The sequence below is a fragment of the Protopterus annectens genome, chromosome 8.part0 (genome assembly GCF_019279795.1).
Source record: "Protopterus annectens isolate FY-2018-M chromosome 8.part0, PAN1.0, whole genome shotgun sequence".
Taxonomy (NCBI): Eukaryota; Metazoa; Chordata; order Ceratodontiformes; family Protopteridae; genus Protopterus; species Protopterus annectens.
Window position 1 is genome coordinate 992,715,701 of NC_056741.1, and position 21,186 is coordinate 992,736,886.

Consider the following 21,186-nt stretch of genomic DNA (forward strand, 5'->3'; position numbering starts at 1 on the left):
GAGAAGACCACCACCCCCTCTTATAGCAGAGAGACACACACAGCACACTATTCAATGAAACAATTAGGTAACAGAAAAAAGGAAATACAGTACTTTTAAAACTGCAAGTTTGTACTTAACAGAAGACTAAAATACAATACTGCAAGTTTGCACTTAACCTCAGCTTCTAATGCAAGTGATTGTAGCCAACCAAGTCTTTCAGAAATTGAGCATAAAAAGAATTCTCCAACTTTGTTGCTAACACTTAAAGTACAGAGGAAGCCCTCTAGGCTAACTTTTAAATATCAGATAATAAAGAAGTGAAAAGAACACCACCCCCTCTTATAGCAGAAAGCTCAAAGCATACTATTCAATGAAACAATTAGGTAACATTAAAAATTAAGTACAGTACTTTTAAAACTGCAAGTTTGTACTTAACAGAAGACTAAAATATCATACTGCAAGTTTGCACTTAACTTCAACTTCTAATACAGATGATTGTAGCCATCCAAATCTCTCAGAATTTCAATCTTTGATGTTAGCCAGAAGTTCTTTTTGCAACACCTACAATGTGCCCAGTAATGACTCCTTCTGCAATTCGTATGGAGTTACATGTATCAGTAACATATCTAAGTCTGACTGTAAATTATTTTTATAAGACCCATTGCTACTATTGTTGGAACTGTCTGGGCATCCTTCTTCCACATTGCCCTAGTTTCTGAGTGCAAGTGCTGGTATTTTATGACTTTCTGCCTCTGTATAAATATATAAATATATATATATATATATATATATATATATATATATAGATATGTGTGTGTATTTTATGACGTTCTTTCTCTGTGTATATATATATATATATATATATATATATATATATATATATATATATATATATGACACTGTAGTCAGTGGGTGTAGCAATTTCAATAATCAATGCTACTTTTGTTTTCTTTTCATGGAACACTATATCTGTTTTTCTCACATCTGTTTTTTGAACTATTGGTAATGGTTGATCCCATGTGATATAACCTTCGTCATTTTATATGATGCTTTGTGGATCATGTTTTGGGTGTTTTTCAGCTACTTTAATATTATAATGTTTGCTCAAACCCCAATGCAGCAGTCTTGTCCCATTATTATGCTTTTCAGTATTTAGTCCTTCTGCAATTAATATATCATAACCAGCTACAAGAGGAGTGACTCTTTCCAATTCTGTTTTACAAAACCTACATTTGTCTGTTTCTCCCACAAGTTCAATTGACTTAGTAAACCAGCTTATATGTAGTCCGCTATCTTGGGCCACCATATTAACCTTTCATCTTTTGGTTTGACTTTGCCTCTTCTTAACCATTCTTGCATTCAATCCTGATCAACATGATGTTGTTCCAAGAGTTTTCTATATTTTCCACTATATTTATGCATTTTCTACATTTCTTGCTTCTCATTTGACCCTTCATCTTATATTCTTTCTTTTGTATTTTGGCACATTCATTTGCTGGCTGTTTTTTAGCAATTTCTGGTTTGATTTCCGTTCCTGCTTGATGCTGATATTCTTCTGGTAAACTAAGCAGGGAAGCCATTTTAGACTTATTCTCCTCATGTTTCCAAACTTTCCCTATGTTTGTGGCTTGTGAGGTCAGCAGATATGTATGCAGTCCCACAATAGCAGATCTATACATGCAATCAATTTCGAGGAGGACCCTACTTCCTTCAGAATGGGGAATATAAAGTCTTGGTATGCACTCATTTTTATAAATCATTAGATGAGCATGAAGCATCCTTCTTGCTTTCCATTTCAAACCTATCCAACACCTTTTGGGGCCAGTTAACCACTCCAAAACTATAAGTTAAGAACGGAAGAAAAACTGGTTTATAGCCTGAACTTTGTTCCTAGATGTCAACATTGTTTTCAGTATTAATTTAAGTCTTCTAAAATATTCTTTCCTATGCTGTATTCACATTTGTTCATAATTTATTGTTGATCCTTTATAAATTCCCAAATATTTGTACACTCTGTCGTGCTCAAGTTATTTTACATCACATTCCTGTCCCAAACTCATGTTTTCTTGGTGCCATAGCTTTCTTACTTTAAATGTTGCTTTTGCACATTTATCAAGATCAAATGACATTCTCTCTCTTGTTTTAATTTCTCCAAGTTTTTTGGGTTTCTAATACCATGACAGGAATGGACCCAATTCCTAAGTCAAAGTATGATGAAAGTTCATGAAATTATTATTGTTTCAGTCTTTGATCTTAGCCAGAAATGCTCTTTACAGCACCTGAAACATGCCCAGTAATGACTCCTTCTGCAATTTGTATAGAGTTACTTGTATCTGTAACATATCTGAGTATGACTGTAAATTATTTTTATGAGACTCATTGCTCCTACTACTATTGGAACTGCCTGGGTATATTTCTTCTGTATTGCTCTCATTTCTGCCTGCAAATCCTGATATTTTATGACCTTGTGTCTTTCTGTACCCAAGACACTGTAGTCAGTGGGTGTAGCTATTTCAATGTTCAATTTTACTTTTGTCTTCTTTTCATGGACCACTATATCTGGTTTTCTCACATGCAATTTTTGAGCTGTTGGTAATGGGCAATCCCATGTGATATAGGGTCTGTATTAGCACATCAAAAGCACAGGTCAGCGAATGCCTATTCACCGACCAATAAACAGTGAAGTGCCATTTCTGCAAATGGCCACTACAGCAATTTTTTGCTAGGGGGAAAAATCACTTGGCCATCATCATGGATTTGCCATTTTCCCCACTGAAGTGTGATCTTGAAGTTGGTATATTTAGTTAAGGGTGTGTGTGTGTGCCCACTTTGAAAGGTTTGTAATCCTGTCTTATTTCTACTTGACCAAGCGAGGACTTTAAAATGATATATGAGATCAACAACAGTAACTTTATAGTTGCCATACAATTTTTGTGGATAAATTATTGCCAACTAATTGTTTCATCTGCTGTATAGAGGAAGTTAGGGGACCCAGTATAGGTCATTGGTATAAAATCAAACCGTGGGATTTAATAAAGCTTACATGGAGCTAATCACTGTGTAAGCATAGTGGCATAGCACGAACCAGCTCGGAGCCTGTGTGATCCAGTAAACAAGGCTGGGGGCGTGCATGAGCCTCCCAGCACTATTCTAGCACAGACATGACAGAATAATGCAAATCACCTCATTTGCTGATTAAAGCCATGCAAATGAGGTGAATGTGTGATCCAGCAAGCAGACAGGCATCTGTGTTGGAGCCGTGTCCACACCAGAAATGTACATGGTTATTAACCATGTACATTTCTGCAAAAATCAAAATGGGGGCATGACAGCTCAAAGCAAAGTATGTATTATGTTTATTAGTCATGCCAATGGCCAACACTATGGCCATCAGCATACCAAAGTGTTTTAAAATTGCAAAAAAATCAAAAGTTTTTTTTTTTGGCCGATTTTGGCCATATAAGTGGAGTGCAAATGCGATCGTGCATAAAATTTAAAAAAATCAGTAAAAAGTCAATTAAATGTGAAACATGAATTTTGTCATTATACTGGGCAGCATGCAGACTCATAACATTGACAGATATCAGTGGTTGCTAAGGACATAGGCTCCAGTGTAGTGGTGCAACTAGGGAATAAGGGAGTAAGGTATGTAAATGAGCTAAATTTATTGAATAGCAAAATGGGAGATTGTGTTCAGCTAAGCAAGGGGGTGTGTCTGAGGTTGCTTAGCTGGTTCAAGAAATGATGACTATGTTTGTGTCCAGGGGTAAGCCTTTTCTGCTCAGCAATGCTTACAAAAGCTAAAACAGTTTTTATGGCATGCCACAGGGCTTAAACACAGGGGAAATAGGAAAAAAAGACAAGGACATAGCAGAATAAAAGAAATGAACTACAAATCACTAATACAGACTCTGCCACTCACAGTGGCCCATTCAAATCCCTCAATAATATAGCTGGCAGGTGGAATGTAATATAGTCAGCCAATCACACAGGCAGTATCTGCAGCACACCAGTATAAAGTATGCAAACATCTTTCTGTCTGTTTTTTCCTACAAACTCTGCACCATCTGACAAAATTATAGGGGCTGCTGCTGCTTTGTTACATCTGTATGTGCTACAGACTGAGGGTGGTGATGAGGATAATGCTGACTACCGGCCCAGACCGAGGAGGAGAAGAGTGTTCAGAACAAGGGTAACCTTCCAGGGGCTACATGATCTGGAGATAGAGGAGCACTACAAGGTGGACAGGGACATACTTCAGCAACTCACAGAGCTGTGCCGACCTCACCACAGACCCAGATCCAACAGAGGAAGAACTCATCCCACTTGAAACCAAGGTATTTATAGCCTTAAGAATACTAGCTATAGGTACTTTCCAAAAACGTACTGAGGACATCATGGGGTCTCACAGGCATCTGTATCCAGGGCACTCCACCAGTTTCTGGATGTCATGCTACCACATGCTGGTGAGCACATTTATTTCCCCTGCACCCCTGAGGACAGGACCAGCGATATGCATCTCTTCCACCATGTAGCAGACTACCCAGAGGTACTGGGTACCATAGACTGCACTCACATTTACATCAAAGTACCACCCAGTAAAGACAGTAGAGTGTATATCAACCACAATGGCTATCACTCCATCAACTGCCAGATTGTGTGCAGTGCCCAGGGCATTATCATGAATGTGTGTGCTGGCAGCCCTGGCAGCTATCATGACTCCCACATCTGGCATGCCTTACAGCTGTACCAAGCATTTGCCAGGTGGGACATCCCATATGGCCATCTTGTGGGGGATGCTGGCTATGCACTGGAACCATGGATGATGACACCCATCTGAAATGCACACCCACCCACTGAAGAATGCCATAATAAGACACACACATAAACTAGGAACATTATAAAGCATGTGTTTGGGATGCTCAAGTCACAGTTCCACTGTCTTGACATATCTGATGGAGCTTTGCAGTACTCTCCAGCCACATATGTGCACATGTTCATAGTATGTCCCATGATACACAATATGATCCTGTGGAAACAGCTGCAGCAGGAACATAATAGGGAAGGGGCATATAGCCCCCCACCATTGCCAAGGTCTCCACAGGCATAGGGGGACTCGGAGGAGGAACCACCTGAACCTGCCCCTATAGGCAGACATTGGCATGCCCATATGCCCTGGCCTTGGCAAAGATGCATCGCATAGCACATACACTGACACTGTAGAAACCCAAGACTGACACCTCTCTCTGACTCGCACCCACAGTAAAATGGATGCCACAAACATCGCACTACCTGTACCTTACCATCCTTACCATGTATAGGCTATGTACTGTGTGCATCTGACAGAATCAGCCCTCAGGCACAGTCCTCACAACTGCTGCAGGCACAAGGTAAGTCACTCTTCTTAACAATAGATGAATGGAGTAGTACATTTGGTAGCATATCTCAGGTATTGATGCATGTATGCAAGGGAATGGGGTGGCCTACTGGGATAGCAGCAGACAACTGAGAGCTATGTGGGACAACAGGAAATGTCTGCCCAATACTGGCTTCCACAGAGTATGCAGTAGTCTTCTAGTTGGCAAAACTCACTGCAGTGTATGTGGGGAGACAAACTGGGGGGTGGGGTCATAGGTCACATGCATGAATGTCAATGTTGAGGTCCCATACTCACCCCTCAGCCTCTGCCAGCAAGTCAGCCATAGAAAACAATAAAAAAATGCCTGGCAAAGGCCCATAAATAGTGACAATAATGAACTAGTCCCCTTACAGACTTATTCAGTGATATCACAGCATTTCTTGCAGTTCCATGAAGTCTCTGAAGGGTAGGAAATCTGAAACTCAAATGTCTACCATTACATTCTAACCTTTGGCCTTTATTGATATGTCAGTATTCTCCAAGACAGGCAAAACGCTATGCTAAATAAAACCAAAAAGTAAAGTCAACATCTGCACAGTCTGTGCATTGTGTACAGTTGACAGTTATGCCCCCCCCAACACACCTGTGTCCCCATAGAAATGCAGTAACATGTATATTTGTAAGGTAATAGCAGCAGAGCACACATTCCCAGGACTGTCCCAATCAACTTGATAACTTGTTGCACGTTCACAATATACGGGGGTCAATGAGCTATGTATATGCGTGGTTAATACTGTCAGGAAGTTGGCAGCACTTACTCTTGGCTTTTGTTGCTTAATGGCCTAGGTACAGTACTATGGTTGACAGGGTCCATGTTCCAAGACTTTCTGTGCCACCTATTTTGCATGCAGCTACACCTACAGTAGGACCTGTACATACTGTCCAGATGTCAATATACATTACTGATCATATAAATTAAACTATATGCTAACTCTTTTAAAAACATTTAGAAATTACATCTTTAAGTTTACAAATTATAAAGTTTGGTTCTTTCTTCTCTACCCAATATCCTTCATTCAAGGCCTTATACTCTCAACAGACCTCACAAAAATGTTAATTTTCAAAGAGAAAGGTTTAACTTATTAGTCCCAATTAATGAGAAAGGACAAAATTAAGTCTTTAGAGGACCTAAGAATTAATTTAAAATAGAAAACATATATTGGTTAAATCCATTTATCAAATGCCTTAGACTTAATGCCCCAAGATTTAATACAATCTATACCAAAAATAATATAATTTCTAACTATAAGCACTCAAAATGCAAATATTGCTAATTTTACACTATCACGTATTTATAAAATATTAAGAGATGAAACAAGTCAACAGTCTGGAAAATACTGGCACCACTTCAATATAATTAATTCTCATCTTCCTAATGATCTAGATAAACTTAATATTTTAGAATCAGCCTATAAAACTACATCTTCCTTAAAGTGGAGAATTTACACGTGGATATTTATGCACAGATCCTTCATTACACCACATATCATTAACAAATTCAACAAAAACATAAATATGTGTTGGAGATGCAAAAAGGTATTGAAAGCTAATTGGTTTATTTATTTTATTTTTATTTATTTTACATTTGTTGACTGGGATAGTCCGACTGGATGCATGTCCATTTTCAGCGGAGGCCCGGGGAGAAAAGCTCCAAGGGTAAGCAGATACAGCATTACATAATACCAGCATTACATATTACAAACAGACTATTTACAGAGATTACATAAGTAAGCAAGTTAAACAAGTTCCACAGGTTACAGTTAGTCCTGAGCACAAGTCAGGATTAAATTAAATTACACAGTAAACTGGTTAACAGATTTTTACACATTCGAGTTAGCCAGGCTTGATACATTAACATAGCCAGTTAAGTGACAAATGTTGTTTGAGTCTAGTTTTAAATTGACCTAAGGTGGAAAGTAAGGTAATATCAGTTGGAAGAGAGTTCCAGGATCTACTTACAGAGTTTGCAAAGAGAGAATCACCGGCTGTGTTATTAATTTTACTAGTCTGAAGTAGTAGTTTGTTAGCGGATCAAAGCGGTCTAGGATTGTTATAGGGGGTGATAATATTTTTAAGTGCAGGAGTATTGTCAGGATTATAGAGGATTTTATAGGCCATAATCAGCTGGTTATACTGGATTAGGCTAGGTAGTTCAAGCCAACCAAGCTGATTTAGATTGATGCAATGATGTGTCCTAAAAGGCAGCCCAGTGGCAAACCTGGCAATGTGGTTGTAGCAATTTGTGAGTTTGTTAAGGACAGTCTTGTTCAAATTCGAGAGTAGAGGGGATGCATACAGAAGGGTTGAAAGAAGGTGAGAGCGAGCTATGGCAATTTTAGCTGGAGGGGTTAGGAAGGCTTTTATTCTGTAAAGTGACCCTAGTTTTTTATTGATGGTTTTGATAGTTTGATTAACATGTAGGTCAAATTTGAGATTATTGTCTATGATGACACCTAATAGTTTTGTAGATGGGTCAGGGGAGATTATTGTGCCATCATTTGATTTTATGGTAAAGGTGAAAGCGGTAGACCTACGTGTTGGTGAAAATAACAGCATTTTAGTTGTTTTGGGATTTAGGATCAGACGATGTTCAGAAAGCCAGTTTTCTATTGTATTAAAGGTGGTCTGGGTAGCTGACCATAACTCTACTGGAGATGTGGCTGAGCAAATCAGAGTAGAGCCATCAGCATATTGAATACAGCTGACTTTTGGGATGACAGTATAAAGGTCGTTAATGAAGATGGAGAACAGCATGGGCCCTAGTACAGAGCCTTGTGGTACTCTGAGGGTGTTAGGTAGAAAGTTAGAGAGTTTGTTCTGCCAGAGGACAGCCTGCTGTCGACCATTCAGGTAGGATTGAAACCATTGGAGGGCTCCAGTATCTAGACAGAATGTTTGCATGGTGTGGATTAAAAGTTGGTGATCAACCATATCGAATGCCTTGGAAAGATCCAAAAAGAGGGCTGAGGATATATAATTATTGTTGCGATTATGGTTTGTGGTGTTAGTAAAGGCTAGGAGGGCTGAAGTAGCGCTGTGATGAGGACAGAAGCCATGCTGAGTGCCTGCCATAAGGCGATTTTGGATTAGGTGATGCATGATTTGCCTATGAATACATTTTTCCATAATCTTTGCAAGTGGAGAGAGTATAGCTATTGGCCTATAATTGGAGAATTCAGTAGAGCTGCCTCCTTTGTGAAGTGGGATTACATAGGATATTTTCCAGATGGTGGGAATTTTAGCTTCTACTATGGTTCAATTGATTAGTTTTGAGATGGGATAAGCAATAGCATCAGCTGATTTTTGTAGGTACTCGGCAGGGAGTTGATCAGCAGAAAGTGTAGTGGGTTTTAATTTTTTGATCAAGGTAAGGATAAGTGAAGTGGCGACTGGTTGGAAGCTGAACGCAAGTAGGTTTCTAGGGGTGCTACTTTCAGGACCAGGGGAGCTAGGAGGTAGTTGGCTAGATAGGGCTTGAATTGTCTCAGTAAAGAATTGGTTAAAACTATCAGAAACATCTTCAGGGGTTTTATCAATAGTAGCAGCAGGGATTGGGGTTGAAGTTTGTCCAGGATGTAGTAGATTATTTAAACCTGCCCAAAACTTCTGAGGGCTATTTTGATTTAGTCTCTGTAAATTACAGTAGTATTGTTTTTTGTCTTGTATTGATTTTTTGGTTTCGTTCCTGGATTGCCTGTATTTAATGTGATCTTGAGGGTCTTTAGAAGAACGCCATAAAGCCCATGCTTTGTTTCTAAGGGTAATTTTGAGTTTAGACAATAGAAAGCCATGGTGCAGTTTTTGCCTTGGTTCTCTTTGAACGAACAGGTGCATGCAAATCAATGATCTCAAGGAATTTGTTGTTAAAGTATGCTACTGCTTCCTCTAAGGGGAGGTGTTTTAGAATAGACCAATTACATGAGTTTAGTTCTTGTTGGAATTTGGCAGGGTCAAAGTTTTTATTGTTTCTCACCTTTCTGAGTAAGGGCTGTTGGGAATTAATGGTTTTGTGCTTAATTACATATGTGAGAAGGTGATCGCTTAGGCCATTAAGGAGGGTACCAGAGGTGTACAGTTGGGGGTGACTGTTTATGAGTACCCAGTCAAGTATACTGTCTTTTTGGTTGGGTTTACCTATCCTGGTAGGGGTGGATATGATTTGTGTAAATGCATGCAGGTTAATATGGGTGGTTGGGGATTCTAAGGAACAGGTGCCTCAGTCTATGTTAAAGTCTCCAAGTAGTAGGGTTTCTTGGGGGTAGTGACATGATAACCAGTGCAGGATATCTTCAGATATAGATATATTGTTACCTGGGGGAATGTACATACAGATGATATTAATGCATTTATTTTTATTAAGTTGCAATTTGGTGGCAAGAATCTCAGAGTTATTAATCTGAGGAGGTTGTATTACATCTATGGTGACATTCAACTCAGATTTATAGAGTACAGCTACCCCACTCCCCCTTCCTCGAAGGATGATCCAGCCTGTGTATGTTGTACCCAGGTGGTAACACTTCATTGTCTTTAGTGTTAGGTTTTAACCAGGTTTCAGATAAACAGAGAATCTCAGGGGAGTGGACATCCAGAAGTGCATGCAAGTCATGTACCTTGTTATTAATGCTTCTAATATTGAGATGACAGACTAGGAGAGAGTTAGTTGGCCTATTAATTGTAGGTTTGTAGCTTAGATTACAAGTAGAGGGGGTATGTGTATCTGAAGTGAGTGGGACAGGGTTGGGGTGAATATCACCACCAAGTATTAGGTTGAGTCTATACTTGGTGATGAACTTCAGGAATTTGTTTATTAGTTTGTGGTAGTGTTTGGATCTAGAGCTAATGTGCCTGGGGTTGAGATGTTGATAGACTGAACAAGATGTTGGATAGGATCTGGTACTGTAAGTATGGTTGAAGGTGGAAGGATTTACAGCTGGGGTGATAGTATGGCCTTTTGGGACCTGAAATCCCATAAGAAACTGGTTTTCATACAAGGTAAAGAGGTATGGTGTGAGCAAGAGGGGTGTGAACAAGAGGGGTAGTAAAGAGGAGTATATCATTATATGTGATTAAGCTAGTAAGTGAAGGAACTGTTTTACCTGGTGATGCAACACCAGAAGATAGAGTGGTGAGGTAAAGGTATTGGAAGTGGGGATGGGAGAATGCCAGATGAAAGCTAATAGGTGCTATTAAATGTAGGTAGTAGAATAGGGGTGGGTGGAATTATCCCAGATGAAAGCAGATAGGATCTAGAAAGTGGGGGAGTGGCTATAGTACTATAAATTTAGAGGTACTGGGGGCGGGAGGGAATTGGGGGCAGGGAGGGGAGCGAAGAGAGCCCGAGCATAGCGAGGGCGAACGTAGCGGGGCTATTGCAGTTTACAAGGTTTCCTAAGGTGTCCTAAAGCTATAAGGTAAGTATTACAGCTCTAATGTAAGAGTCAATTTACAGCAGTTACAGGGGAAGGAGGCAACCACTCAAGTAGAAACAAAGAGCCCTATGGCTGACCAATATGGTGACCTGCTTAATTACAAAGCACTGTAAGTGAAAGCTTAACAAATGCTTTTTGTGTGTAACCTACTTTGTTTAAATGTTGAGAGAAACTGATTGCAGTCCTGTAGACACCGTTTTGTAGGGAACAGTAGAGTTCAACTAGGAAAAGAGAAATGGTCTCATATGTTCTGCGATTGCATACTATTAACAAAATATTGGGAACATATAAATTGTTTTTTACAAGGCTTGTTTACAGATAATTTCATGATAACCAAGTCTTTAATATTATTTTACACTCCAATACATCAAAGTGTTAATAAAATAAAATATCCAATAATATGGACTGTACTGACAGTAGCAAGGAAAATAATAACAATTAATTGGAAATCTGATTCTCCCCCATCATTTCGAGAATTTAAAATGCTTCTCACCGAAGTCTGCAATCTAGAACTTCTGACCATCAAGTCAAGATCTAATAAAAACATAAACAAAATCAGTATGTGGAAAAAAAATTTGATTTGCTAGAAACATATTAATTGTGAAGAACATATTTATTAAAATCTGATATACATGTGAATGTCATTGTAAATAGTTATGTTCCTTTGTTAGTTATAAATTGTTTAATTTTTGTATTGAATATACTTGAATATCTTTTGTATTTAGTTCTTTTACTGAAAATTCAATAAAGCTGTTTCCAAAAAAAAAAAATATCCATTACTGCAGGAAAGATGGACAAGTCAGGGGCAAGGGGCCACTCATATGGACAGTACACAGCTCAGAATAACCTACACAGTGCCTAACATACCTCTCAACTGTACAGACTTTTGCAGAATGTCGAGTGTTTTGCATCATAATTGTGTTGTTTTTCATTAAATCGTGGTTTTCTGGCAAATCATTGACAAATCATTAAAGACTAAAGCCAGAATATAATGAAAACATTTTAGTTTCAGACTTCATACCCTTTAGAAAAGTGCATGCTAATGCAAAACCTGGTATTGTAGCAGCCATCTAAGTTTATAAGGGCAATATTTAAAACCTGCCCCTATCTGTGGCCCTTTGTACCCCAATTATTTATGGCTTTCTCCAGATTTCTGGCTCTAAGAGGTTGAGAGGTATGGTGCCTAGTAGGAGAGCAGATACCTGAAAGTTAGTCTACTGCCAGGTTATAAATGGCTGCCACCATACTGTATTAGCACTGACAAGTCACTGGCCACCATCTGTACCCCTGGAATGACAGGCTGTCACAGAAGGACCACAGGTATGCCACGTATATTTGTTCTATCTGTCCTAACATTGCATTTGCCTGCCAAACGTTTTGCAAAACAAGAAAGGTTCATGTTAAAACATCAATGGCAGACAATGGAGAAGCAAAAGTCATACCCATAAGAAAAAGCAAGCAAATACCAAACCAGTCTCCCAACTGTCTATGTATGGCAGAGCATTATTACCACCCTGTCTCCATGTGTGGGCCTGTGTGACTATCATATATGGGCCTGTCCAGATGTCGGTCTGTGAAAGGTTGACAGCTAGGGCCAACATGTAGCATCATAATAACATAGAAACACAAACCATCTGAGGATCATAGCAGAAGTACTGGTGCAATGATGGACAACCTGCTAAACAGGTATACTCAGAGGTGTTAAGCCCATAACCCTGTGTGTGATGTTATGGTGTCTACCGCACTCACACCAAAAATGCAAATACATAACAGCAGCCACTGTTGGCAAAGCCTGTGACTGGACTACAGAAGGACAAAGAGACATAAATAAGGGGAAGAGGAACCACTGGTCAGACAAATGGAAAATGTGCACACCAGAACAAATTGTGCAGTAACATAGGTACCCTGCACGGTATGGAGTCAGTAAACATCACCCACAACTACACAACACACACCCACATAAGTGGAGGCCCACAGCAAAACAAAAACGCAAACAATGGATACCTCAAAGGCAAAACCACATGAGAACTCCACAAACCTACACACCACAGAACATGCATAGTCCACACACTAGTGTCTCACAGTCTCAAAGGCCTTACCATAAAGCCAACATATTATTCATAGGAGACTCCATCTTGAGACACACAGACGTGCCTCTCACCAGGCTGGATAAGGAGAAAGTCATGCTTACTTGTCTGTCAGGTGCCAGAATCCGCCATATCACACATGCACTCAGGTCACTCCACAACAGGTACCATTATCACTCTGGCCTAGTCCACGGCATTGTGAACAATGTCAGATTTACCTCCCTGAACTATAGGAAGACAGACATGATTCAGCTTGCTGAATATGTGTCCCATGCAGGTATGTCCCTAACCTTAAGCAGCATTCTACCATCATCTTGAATGATGGCTTTATACAAACAGAAAATGATTGTCAGTAACAATTGGCTTACTTACTGGTGTCATTCCAGGGTGATCCACTTGCTTGGCAGCCTGGGGACATATGATCAACAGACCATGCTGCTTTGATAGAAATGGCCTGCATCTGTCTTACTTGGCCTTCAGACCTCTTGCAAAGGCCCTTGCCTCACCCATAGTGCCTTTTTATGGGAATGTTATGGGGTCGATACTACTAACACTCAACAAAATGCAAAGTAAAGACCATGCTGCTAAATGCTAGGAGTCTAAACAGGAAAATGCACCCATTGCAAACATTTGTAACCCTGGCAGATGGTGACATTTGTGCACTCACAGAAACCTGGGACACAGCTTCATATATCAACTCATCTTTACCTGATCACTCATATTATCACATAGCTGGACCCCAAAATGTGGGCAGAAAAGCCAAAGGAGGTGTAGTATAAATATATATTAGACAGACATACACCACCATGCTGGTCAAACAGTCTGACACACATGAGACACTCCAAGTTCAGTCAACTGATGACAATACCCCTATGCAAATTATAGGTAGCTACAGATCAACATATCTGACTCACCATACCCACCTCACATATCTGGCCCTCTACAAATTTATCAAGATTCAACCCGTTGCGTTGATCCTGGCTGACTTATGTGGAAAACCAACCATGCCAGAACAGAAATGCACTGAGATTCCCCCATCATATTAATGCTAAATCCTTAGGACAGCTGCATGATACCTCCACAAAATGTAATATATATATATATATATATATATATATATATATATATATATATATATATATATATATATCGGACTTGGCAGTAACTAACATGATTAATCACTGCAGCACCCCTATGGTATCAACCTCCCTGGCAAGATCTGACAAAAAAATTATCACGTTCAATATTACCATCTCTCCTGACCCCCCCCCCCCCCAGCCATGGTAAAATGAAAATGTCTCCCAAGCTGATCACAACCAACAGATGGATGGTATAAACAACTGAACAGCCCTTTACCCCACTGAAGGAACAGGCAAAACTGTCCAAATGTATACAAAAGTACTATACCATCATATATGTACAGATGCATTGAACCAGGAATACCTGACAGGACAACATCATCATCCACAAGGGAGATTAAACCAGTCTGCAAACATCTGCAATAAAGGCACTATATAACAAAAGGATGACATTGCTGTCCAGTACTGAGAAGCGAGAAGGAGCAGGTGCACAACTGGAAATAATCAACCCTTAGCCTAAACAAACAAATAAAAGCACCACTTAAATCCTCTAAAGGCATCTCCAAGTCCAAATTGCCCATGTCTAAGACAGACAGTCATAAGGCCTTCCTCACATATGTCTGCATTCACAAAGGAATGTCCCAGATCTGTGCAGAACTGATGGTCAAGGACATCACATACACAAATGCTGTAGATATAGCTAATCTACTGGCTGACAGGTTCAGCTGAAATGTCTCCAGCAGGACATCCCCAGTACCTGACCAGCCAACCATTATCACTAGGGAACAGGGCATCACTGCCCTCTCAAAGCCAAGAAGAAAGCCTCCATGGCACCTGAATACATCCCAGGCTGCAACCTACATGACCCAGACATGAACTGGCAGCATCATTACACATGCTACACAACCAAAGCCTGAGTACTGACTTTGCACAGCCGAGTGGTGGACAGCCACTGTCACCCCTGTACACCAAGGTGGAGTGTTCACCAGTTTGGGAAATTAAATACCCATCAGCCTAACTAGCCTGATCTGCAATGCCATGTGATGGATCATCATGGACCTCATTAACAGGGACATTGGCAAACTACAAATAGTTGACACCACACAGTCTGCTTTTCTCAAGGGGAGGTATGTCATTGAACTCTGGATGACTTCCCTGAGACAGCTAACAAAGATATGGATGAGAAAAAGATGGTGCACTCCGGCCACCTTGACTTGGCCAAAGCCTTACACACTATTCCCCACTTGGCCATAGTACATGAACTCTGTCAACTAGGCAGCAATCCATGTGTTACCAGATGGGTAGCAAACTGGTTCATTGATAGAACTTACACGATCATAATAGGGATAGCCAACTCAAAGCAGTACACTCGTAATGAGTGGCATACCATAAGGATTGGTAAGGGGGCCTCTGGCATACAGGATATACTTTCCTGAGGTGCAGGCCAAAAACACTGGCCTATGGCTGACCAGGTTGGCAGATGACTGAAACTGGGAACAGTCATCAATACCCAAAGTGATGTGGATGTCCTACAACAGGGTCTCACCAAAGCAAATGACTGTTGCCAGAAATATGGCCTCAAGCAGAATGCCTGCAGATGCATCATCATCCCCTTCTGGGAGACTGGCATCCCCACATATTATCACATTAACAACAATGTCCTACATACACAATCAGTACTGAGGCATTTGACCACCCAGGTTGATAGCAACCTGACGTCTGAGCACCATGTTGCTTCCATTGTACAGAAAGCTTCATAGATGGGCCAACTCAAAAGTAAGGGTATCTAATTCAGGGATAAAGAGGTCATAAAATCCATGTATTCTAAGCTTATAAGGCCAGTTATTTTGTACAACACCCCCTTCAGCATGTATCTCACAAAGCATATGCAGCAGCTGGAGAGACCACAGAGGTTTCTCACCAGGAGATTCCCTGACCCCAAACACCTACCTTACACAGATATGCTAACAGCACTGTCCCTCTGCTCAGTCCCACACAGACTCCTCAGAGATGACCTCTGTCTGGCATACAAAGCAATTCAGACCCTGCTTTGATGGGACTGTTGCACATATGGAAGGCAAAGCCCACTCAAACAACCTGTAGGTGCACCATCAACCTGGTCTGTGAAATCAGTAGGGCTTGTTGGTGTGACAGATATGTGTCTCACAGAGTCTCCCATCTGTGGACTACAGTCCCTGTCCACATCAAGCCAAGTGCCTCAATACCCCTTGTAAAGTGCTCCCTGTATAAGTGCAACGGAAACAGAAAATACAGTCCTGTGATTCCACCTGTGTCCCTGCTGGACAGGGACTATTGATGCTAAGATGTCTTAACATGGGCTACACTCTCATCTGCAAGGGTTATAAGGTCTTCAGGGCCAATAGCCTAGTAATCTCATAGCAACCTATCAACCTATAAACAATTGTCTGTCAGTGGTTCACCACATTACTATGTACAGCTCTGCCACTGACATAGCTGGAAATCACAGTGCTATGTGGAATATACCACACATATAATGATATCTCTGCTCAGTAGAATGCACTCTGTGCCCACACTAGGATATGGCTTTTCATTTAAGAAGAATACCACACAAGCAGGAGATCCCCAGGAGATCCCCAGACAGTATATCACTGGGGTGCTAGGCTATTCACACACCTTCATCAGCCAATGAGCTGTAGCTACACCTCTCAACCGGCAGGATTGGGAAAAAATGCCTATAGTTTGGCTCATAATTGTGGTCTGTGTGTTATACATCTTGTATTTCTCAGGTAAATCACTGTGATGATCTGAGGATTTCTGTCAGTAAGTAATGACACAATACATTTCAGTGGCAGATGTCATCTATGTCAGAAGATGTTTGCTAAAACAAACTCTGTTACTCTAGAAACTTTATATCTTAATAAGAACTATATTTACATCATCTCCTTATGTTTGGGCCATTGTCCCCCCATTTTGGCAGGCTATCTCTAGATTTCTTACACTAACAGTTTGACAGGTAATGTTGTAGCACAAAAAACCCTGGACCAGAGTATAGTTATCTCTGGAATGGAGTCCCACTTTTAATATAGAAGGTCATACTGAGCATGCTCATACACTTAGAGAATTACAGCCCATGTCTAAACCCATAACTGTATTGTGCATATATGTCTACACTTAGAGAATTACAGCCCATGTCTAAACCCATAACTGTATTGTGCATATATGTCTTTGTATACAGATAGCTATGTACACCTTAACTGCCTCTACCCACACCCATCAGACAGGATTAACCTCAGCTAGTTGTAGGTGGCCCATATGTGATATATCTGCATCTGTTGCACGTGATACACAGACATACACATGGACAACATATAGCAATATTTTAAGCACACATACATAGACATGGGGAAGAGAGACAGATAGTGATAGAGAGAGTGACATGGAGACACACAGAGAGTGAATCATAGACAGGGATACTCTAAAAGGCATAGAGTGATGTCCTGCTGTGGACAGTTGCATACCAGTTATAATCAGTTGCATATGCCAGCATGAAGGTGAGCCCGATTGTGTAATAGTACTGAGTGCTGATTGTAATATCACATCACCCACCTGTGTGTGTGTGTGTGTGTGTGTGTGTGTGTGTGTGTGTGTGTGTGTGTGTGTGTGTGTGTGTGTGTGTGTGTGTGTGTAGGTTAAATTATTATGAGGCTTTTCCCACTCAATACACATCCAAAGGCCCTACTGTACAAGATCTGCTGATGTCATTCACCTTAGAAATACCTTTGGACAATTGTCAACCCTGTAAGCTCTGTGGCACGTGCAAAAACAGTGTAACACTATAGTACACATGACTAAATAGATAGGGGTTCTAATCTCAGTCTTGGCAAATGTAAATGTGTGTTTTTAGGTTAAAGATTTTTAGGCCATTCCCACCCAATACACTGCCCATTGCCCTACTTAACAAGGGCTGCTGATGTCATTCACCTTAGAAGTACCTTTGGATAGCCCTCAGCCCTATAATCTCCATGGCACATGCAATATCTGTGTAACACTGTTGTACAAATAACTAGATAGGTAGGGGTTCTGGTCTCAGTTCTGGCAAATGTGTTTGTGCATGTAAGTGTTTGTAAGAGTGTATTTTTGTAGGTTAAAGTATTTTAAGGCCTTTCCCACCCTGTACACTCCCCATTGCCCTACTTTACAAGGGCTGTAATATAAATAACCAGATAGGCATAGGTTCTAATCACAGTTCTGGCAAATGCGTGTGTGTAAGTGTGTTTGTTTGTATTGCCCTACTTTACAATGGCTGCTGATGTCATTCACCTTAAAAGTACCTTTGGACAGCCCTTAGCCATATAAGCTCCATGGCATGTGAAATAACTGCATAACACTGTAGTACAAATAGCTAGACAGGTAGGGGTTCTCAAGTCAATACTGGCAGCTGTGATAGTGTGTGTGTGTGTGTGTGTGTGTGTGTGTGTGTGTGTGTGTGTGTGTGTGTGTGTGTGTGTGTGTGCGAACCATATCGTCTGTATGTGTGTTTGGGTGGGTACCATATCTCTGGGGGTGTGAGTTATACCCTTTTGAGGCATGTCCCACCCAATGCACTTCCCATTGCCCTACTTTACAAGGCTCGCTGATGTCATTCACCTTAGAAGTACCTGTATACACACTCTTCAGTCCTAGAAGCTCTGTCGCATGTGCAATAACTGCAAAGTGCTCTAATACAAATAATTAGATAGGTGGGGTTCTAATCTCAATACTGATAACTATAGTAGGGTGTGTGTTTGTGTGTGAAGCATATCCCTGTGGTTGGTGTGTGTGTGTTGGTTATACCATTTTAAGGCCTGTTGACCACCTCCTCATAGCATTACTTTAAAGACCCCGTGAATGGCATCTGCCTTACATGCACCATGTCAAACTATAGAGCCCATACAAGTCACCTCTACAGATGCATATGGACTATCCAGATGTTTGTAGCCTACATGTTGTCTCTGTCCCCTAACAATGGTCATTTTTAAGAAATCATTGCCAAATATGTCACAGTTTCTGCAGTGACAGACATGTCAGCATCGGACTTTGCACCTGTCTGAAACATTATGCTGATACAACGTCTGTTACTCTATCACTTGTCCAGGTTTGTAAGAGCAATACATGAGACCAGTCACAATTTTGGGTGGTTTATCCCACCATCCATAAAGGCATTCCCAAGATTACTTGTTGTAAGAGGTAGTAAGTTATGTCCCAGGCTCTCTGTGGTGCATGTAATGTGTCTGTAGCATTATAGTGCATGCAAGTGGATATGTAGGATTACTTATCTGTCTATTGGCAACTGTGTACATGTTTATGTATGCATATCCCCTGTGGCTGTCTTTACTGTGTGTATGTGATGGTTATACCATTTTGTGTGCCTCTTCCACCCTGTTATGTCCCCTAATGCCAACCTAATTTCAGTCCCTCCAGATCTCATCCACCTTACAAGCACAGTTACATAGTTTCTAACACAAAGGCACTGTGGTGCATGTAATAGTCATAGCACTGTGTATTGTACATAAATAGATAGGTAGGTCATCTAATATGAGAAGTGCCAAATCTGTGTGCATGTGTGTTTCAATGCATGTCCCAATGCAGCAATGTGTGTGTTGTGTTTCAGATGGCTCTATCATGCTAAGGGCCTCTGAACCCACCATCGGCAATCCTAATAGCCCCTGCAATTGTCACCCACTTGAATAGTAGTGGCAGACACTGCAACACTACATTACCACTCCACTGTGGTGTTTGTGTTATGTATCTGGCACTATCATTTGTAAAACTGGGCAGGTAGAGGTTGTGCTCAGCCCTTCAACAGCTACCCAATGTACAAGACTATGACTCTGTGTGCACTACCAGCACAAGAATCCAGACTCACATATGAGATAGCAGACACACATGCCAGTGGTTTTCAGATTAGGCTAACACAGGCTGACCTGTGTCAGGAATACACTCCCCAAACCTGTCAAACACACTATCATGCATACCCTCATCAACTGCATCAAGGTTGAGTGGATGGGAAAGAAATGGCAGGGGCAATAGGTGCTTATAGGTGAATTTGTTGGGGTTAAAGTAATGGCTAGGCTTGTGAGGAACCTAGTGCCAGTACTCAAGTAACCTCCTCTGTATGTATGAGCCTGTGGTACTACAGAACACCCAGTTGAGATGTATGAAGGCTAACTGGCGGTGTCAAGGGGTATGTATGCAGGGTTACACTGTCTGCACCCATTGTCCCTCACACACTGTTGCATGCATACACACCTGGTAAACATGTACATATACAGCTGTACTTTGTCTATTAAATGTTCACTGTGTTTCCACTCCACCAGACTCATTGTTGGTAATGTCAGCAAGCTCACAACCTGCAGACACACAGACACCTGGAACACAAACAGACTACAGTATGTGAGACTACAGTCGGTCAGCAGTACTAACAGCAATAATGCATCATGGCTAATAAGGTACATGCACTTTGATGTGCACCCATATCAATTGCCAGCAGACAGCACCTTACACAGCATTACATTATTACACTGTACTATATTCACCCTGTGCATCAGACCCATATTAGCATGTTATATCAAAACTACTCCTAATTAATCAATGCATCATTCAATTGATAATACCAATTAAGCCTGCTTGAATAAACACGCCCATATACAAAAAACTTTTTCTTTCTAACAATACATTGAAAATCAGCACATATTTAAAAAAAAATATAACATTACACATTCAAATTCACATCTAAATGCATACATTTAGGTTTTAAAGTGTTGTAATTTAATATAAATCAACTTTCCATTTTTAACAAATTGGCTAAAATGTCATCCCCTCTATCAAGGAAAAGTGTAGTCAAAACACTAAAAAAGAAACTGGCGCCAGAACCCCCATGTGCATTAACAAAATGTTCAGTTACTGGGCTATCCAAATTCCTATTTCTTATATGACCCAGGTATTCAAGAATTCTAACTTTAACCATATGCTTGGTTTATTCTTCATACCATCTCACAGGCATGCACCTACACCCTGCAATATAAACCACGCCACAAGAAGTGCATGAGAACCTCCCCATAGAATGAAATAATCTTCCATTAATATTCCTACTTGAAATGTTCTTAATTCTAGAACAAAGTTTACATCTTCCACAAGGGAATATTAGCATGTCCCTGCATCGATGGTAT

General features: G+C 40.5%; 1 protein-coding gene across 1 annotated transcript in view; it reads left to right on the forward strand.

Moving 5' to 3' along the window:
* The window catches only part of LOC122809191 (sialic acid-binding Ig-like lectin 14), a 1,573,173-nt gene that overhangs the window by 1,140,017 nt on the left and 411,970 nt on the right, over positions 1–21,186 (forward strand). The window lies entirely within an intron of this gene.